The sequence below is a fragment of the Gigantopelta aegis genome, chromosome 3 (genome assembly GCF_016097555.1).
Source record: "Gigantopelta aegis isolate Gae_Host chromosome 3, Gae_host_genome, whole genome shotgun sequence".
In the NCBI taxonomy this organism is placed as follows: domain Eukaryota; kingdom Metazoa; phylum Mollusca; class Gastropoda; order Neomphalida; family Peltospiridae; genus Gigantopelta; species Gigantopelta aegis.
In genome coordinates, this window is record NC_054701.1 from 34,668,972 (window position 1) to 34,675,352 (window position 6,381).

Genomic DNA, 6,381 nt, shown 5'->3' on the forward strand with positions numbered 1-6,381 from the left:
ACACAATGCAAATTTGATAATAATAATAAATATTATTAAAATGTATACGTGACACCCATATGTACTTAAGAATACATCAAAAAGGAAATTAATTTTTGAGCTCCAAGCTTACTCATCACATTTGGGACCTTGGTTCATATCCAACCATTTTGCCAACTCAAATTCTGAGGGAAACACTACTTACTTACTATGGGATTTCATTTCTGCAATGCATATATGTTTTTATACAAACGTAATGGACAAGCTGATAGGTATAAAACTATTTTATTTCACTAAACATAATTCAAAGACATATTTAAAAATAAATTGACTCTACACATTTTGTTAATTATATTCCATACGTGTGACGTAAATATTGGTTAACTATAATGCAAATATTGTTACTTTTAAAGATTTGAACTTAAATGGCAATACATTAAAACATAGAAAAAAAACCAGTGGACGAAATGACCAATGTACGAAAAGGCACTGTAGACGAAATGACCAGGGACGAAAAAAATCATGGATAATATGATCTGTAACCGCACGGTTGCTCATCTTGAAACCTTTTGCGGGAAAGTTTTTACCCACAATCAGCATTTGATATCTGTTTTCTTTGATTTGGATAAAAAAAAATATGATTCCACATGGAAGTATGGTATCTTGAAATAACTCCATGACATGGGTCTAAGGCCAAACAAAATAAATTTCTGGTCTCTGGTCAGGGCGCGCGTCAACATATATATATTTTTTATTTCTCACTTTTTGACGTCGATTTTTGCCTTTTGCCGGACTTTTCTTGCTAAGACGTAAACACCGTATTTGGAGTCCAAATACCGTCACGCATAAACTAGGATGTGCATTCTGATTTCAATTTAAATATGCCCCCTTATTTCGATATTAAATAGACCCACCTTTTCTGTGCAATCCATGCTTTAAAAAAAACATAATTGAAAAAAACATCACATCGATGAATCAATTCCGGAACTTTGGTATAGTGCGGTCCATACACGATCAATTTTATTGTGCAATAGTAGTAGACCCGGCACTATTTAATATTGCGCAATAATATCGATCGTTTATGGGCGATATTGACGGTTTGCGCATTATATTGAAGAAATCAAATTTATTTGATTTTTATTGACGGTTGGTCAATAAAGTTGTCGTGTATGTGGGATCGGTCAATTGTATTGCGCAATATTCATTCAGTTTGTAATTTGTCACCGATATGAATGGTTCAGTATTCACAATGGCTCCAAAGCAGAAGGACCGGAAGTTCATTATTGAGTGTATTGAAGTATACCGTGAGCTGCCTGCCTTATGGAAAATAAGGAGCGACGAATATAGTGACCGAACAAAGAAGTACTTGGCGTATGAAACGCTACTGTTAAAATTCAGGGAGAAGTACACTGGTCAGGGGCGTAGGCTAGGGGGGTTCAGGGGGTTCGGACGAAACACACACACACACACACACACCCGCTGAAGCAAATGGTTCGCTTTCAGAACGAAAACATACAGATTTATACATATGGAGTTTCTGGTAGTGCAAAAACAAAATAGAAAAAGGTCCACTTGGTTCATATTCGCGTAAAGGAAGGCTACAAAGAAAGACAAAGACAACGTGAAGAAATTATATCGCTGGCTTGCAAATGACTTAGTCAACCAGATAATGAATATCTTCAGGTAGCAAAAAACGTGGGAAACGATTTGTGTAAAATGGACCCAAAGGAGCAAGTGTTTGCTAAGAAGGCGATCAGCGACATTTTATTTGAAGGCCAAATGGGCACGTTAAACCGTAATTCCGTACAAATAAATACAACAGACAGAGCCAGTTCTCCATGCAGTTTCACAAGTAACTCTTGTAATTATTATTCGCAACCTCCAAGTGTTGTTGATAACATTAAGAATCAGTCAGTTCAGTTTAATGACAATCCTCCTCAAACCCATTCTCTTGCAACGTATTTTGTTACCTATCAGCCATAATCAAATAACTACTCTTATTTTGAAAAAGTACAAAATGAATAGAAACCGATTCAAATATTATTGTTCGTATTTGCTATTATTCATTTTATTTTTCGTTCGGTTGGAACATGTTCATGACTGTTTATTTTAAACAAGCATACTATTTGCAATCAGTTATACATGTATGTACATGTATGTAGTTGTTTGTTCTTTATGTTATAATTTATAGTATGTGCTATCAGAATCGATAGAAAATGGATTGTTATGTTGTTTTTTCTTATATACAAAAGAAAGTAATTGGAAAAGAAAGAAAGAAATGTTTTTATTTAACGATGCACTCAACACATTTTATTTACGGTTATATGGTGTCAGACATATGGTTAAGGACCACACAGATTTTGAGAGGAAACCCGCTGTCGCCACTACATGGGCTACTCTTTCCGATTAGCAGCAAGGGATCTTTTATTTGCGCTTCCCACAGGCAGGATAGCACAAACCATGGCCTTTGTTGAACCAGTTATGGACCACTGGTCGGTGCAAGTGGTTTACACCTACCCATTGAGCCTTGCGAAGCACTCACTCAGAGTTTGGAGTCGGTATCTGGATTAAAAATCCCATGCCTCGACTGGGATCCGAACCCAGTACCTACCAGCCTGTAGACCGATGGCCTAACCACGACGCCACCGAGGCCGGTAAGTAATTGGAAGTATCTCCATCATGTACAGTGGGATATTTCAGGTACTTCTCAGACACCCCCCCCCCCCCCCCCCCCCCGCGCCGGGGTGGGATCAGTGGCAGTGCTTCTTCTGATTACTAGTATCCCCTGCCGCTCGTAAGGGAGAGGTGGCGAAATGATTTGGTGTGGTAAATGTATACCCTGGTTATATAACAATAGATTACACGTCCCCGTACACGTAAGAAATCGCAACCTCTCCAATTGACTTACCTTTATACAGATGATAGCCTCACAAGTTTCAATCACTATTCTGCCAATCGCTTGTTGTGATATCGCACTGATATATTTTAAGTCTTCAAAATTAATGTGTTCCCTATGGCCAAATATTGTAGTGTAATTGACAGGCTGACTTGGTGAAATTGGTTCACGCATAAAAATGTTCGTCGAATGAAGCAACGTCCATTCGTACAAAATTTCTGTAATCTTCTGGCTCGTTTGCACGTAATGCCAGACGGAGTTTCTCGTGGGTAAAGTCAGATCTCCTGCTCAGCCAATCCTTGGCCCATTTCCCTCTGTGCCGTTTTTTCTTCTTTTTTTCGAAGAAAATGTCAAGGCGATGGCCATGCAAGTATCACTATCAATATCGGTATCCATTAATTGATGTGTGTACTATCACGGTTTCAAAACAAATGACAGTTTATTGCACAATATGATTGAGTCGTGTGTGGCCGAAATTATTTTTCAGAATATTGATGTCAATACTATTGTATCAATAAAATTGATCGTGTATGGGGCACTTAGAGGTCGACTTCCAATTGTTATGTCCTGTTTTTTGAAAGACCGATATTTTAAAGTTCGGATGGGATCAACTTTGTCTGCTACTCACAAACAAGCGATGGGCGTACCTCAAGGTATCATCCTGTCAGTTACAGTCAAATCGAGATTTACCCGATAGTGGCAGTCCTCCTATAGTCAGTGCCGGGCGAACGAAAAAGACTTATGTCGTACTCGCATCGGTCATACATACATACATACATACATACATACATAACACATTGATTTATTCTGAAGAAGGATCCTCCATCTGTTTCAGTACTGCCAGTTACACAGACGGTGAACGGTAATCAATATGTACCGGCGAGGAAAGACATATATATTTGGTAGTCGAAATGTGATGAAATCGCTTTGATTCCATCCCAAATCTATTTTGAATTTTTTTATGAGATGATGAATTTTACTTGAACTTTTAATATATTTACCTGTGATATCTATAATAATTTGTCCATCCAAAAACAATATTCTATTTTTGTTACTTTAGTGTATTTCACAATATTAAGTAATAACAAATACTAACTCTGTCCATCTATATTAATGTTTTTGGGTTTTTTCCTGCCATATTATTATATTATGTAACGTTATAATTATTGCCACTATGTTTCAACTGTACAAACATTGTGTACGTCTATAAACAGAGGTTTTTGGCTAATAAACAATACATATTTTTAAACAACGCTATGTTTTAATTTAACTTTTGATTTTTAAATTGGTTTGGTATTCACTTCGTGCGGGGTGGAATCTAGCTCAATCGGTTAAACGCTTGTCCGTGGTGATTTCATCGCAGGATCGAACCTCCTCGGTTAACCCAGTCTATGATTCGGGTTTTTCCCTTCCGAACCAGTGCCCTACGACTGGTATATCAAAGGATGTGGTACGTGCTGCCCTGTCTGTGGGAAAGTGCATATAAAAGATCCCTTGCCGCTAAATGAAAAAGTGTAGCAGGTTTCCTTTGAAAGCTACGAGTCAATTGCCAAATTGTGACATCCAATAGCTGATGATTAAGAAATCAATTGCCAAATTGTGACATCCAATAGCTGATGATTAAGAAATCAATTGCCAAATTGTGACATTCAATAGCTGATGATTAAGAAATCAATTGCCAAATTGTGACATCCAATAGCTGATGATTAAGAAATCAATAGCCTATGTATTATTTATGCTGGGTGTAGATCAAAATTCATTCATTGTGTTTATATATGATATGTTAAATTTGAGAAGCCGTTAAAAGAAACAGTGGTAGATTTAGCAGTGTCCCTTGATATCTAAATCCGTAGTATGGCTTGTTCTGCCTGTGGGAAAGGGTACATATAAGATACACTGCTTCTAGTGGAAACATGTAGTGGGTTTTCTCAATTAATTAATATAATAGATATATTATATATATATGATATTATATTATATTATATTATATTATATTATATTATATTATACATGTTTCAGTATATCTATATCATACTGAATGAGGGGCAGTTATCTGCTCCATGCGAAACTCAAACGTATTTTGATATGGGTGAAGATCAGCGAACACACGTCATAACTTAGAAAACCCCATCCCTAACATTATACTCGCACTTGTTCCAGTCTACTAATCTTAAATACCCTAATGACGTCAATGTGCATACCTCTATAATAATAAATATCTCATCCATAACGCATGAGCCAATGGAGAACGTTACGTCGTCTATACCAGATACATAATAGTAGGTTTTGTCACATGAGTGGGAAAAAATGTTTGTTTAACGACACCACTAGAGCACATTGATTTATTAATCATTGGCAACTGGATGTCACACATTTGACAATTCTGGCATATACTTTTAGAGGAAATACACTAAAACAATGTCATTATCAACAAGGGATGTTTTATATTCACTTATCCATATGACAGTACATACCACGGTTTTTTATATACAGCACGAGGGGCACTGGTAGGGATACACACAAACAAAAATCAGAGAATAGTGCCTATGGTCAAAGTTTATATATATAAACATTGGCCATAGGTACTTTGTCGCGTAAAACACAAATTTGATTACTCTCCCTTGTTTTAATCGAACAATTATAATACCCCTCTAGGCACAAGCGATTTTGAAAAAGCTCAGGACAGAATATATATATATATACAAAGTATGTGTGTGTGTGTGTGCGTGTGTGTGTGTGTGTGTGTGTGTGTGTGTGTGTGTGTGTGTGTGTGTGTGTGTGTGTGTACGTGCGTGTGTACGTGCGTGCGTTTATAGGAATATTAAATAATAACTTTGTATTATCTACGTCCGATATGAAGTAGCTTTACTCACTAATTTATGTACGCACTCATACTTTTATTAACTCATACACTTTTGTAGTTTCACTTTGAAAAAGTTCATGTTTATTTACACATGTAATCGGTGCTACTAATGGGAAAATGTAGCGGGTTTCCTCTCTAAGACTATACGTCAAAATTACAAAATGGTTGACATGACTAATAAATCAATGTGTTCTAGTGGTGTCGTTAAACAAAACTTTTTTTTTCATTTAACATGTATTTGTAAATATTTTAGTTCAAACAATTTTGTCATTCTCATATCCATTCAAGATTCAGGCAAGGCCACCCTGGGTTCAATGAATGAATGAATGAATGTTTAATGACACCCCAGCACGACAAATACATCGGCTATTGGGTGTCAAACTATGGTAATGTAAACAAATAAAGTGATGATCAACATCAATATAAAAATTCAAGATTTAAATAAAAACAGTGTAAAGAACTGTGAAAAAATACAAATATCACAGATAGATACTGACTTTTACTAAAAATTTCAATTTGTGCTGTATTGGCCATTCTCAAAAGAGAATGTTACACCCCTGCACCACGGTGAGGTTACAGCACGCGCAGGGGCCCTGGGTTCAAGTCTTGGGCATGGCCAGTGGCTAATCCCATGGCGGAAGCG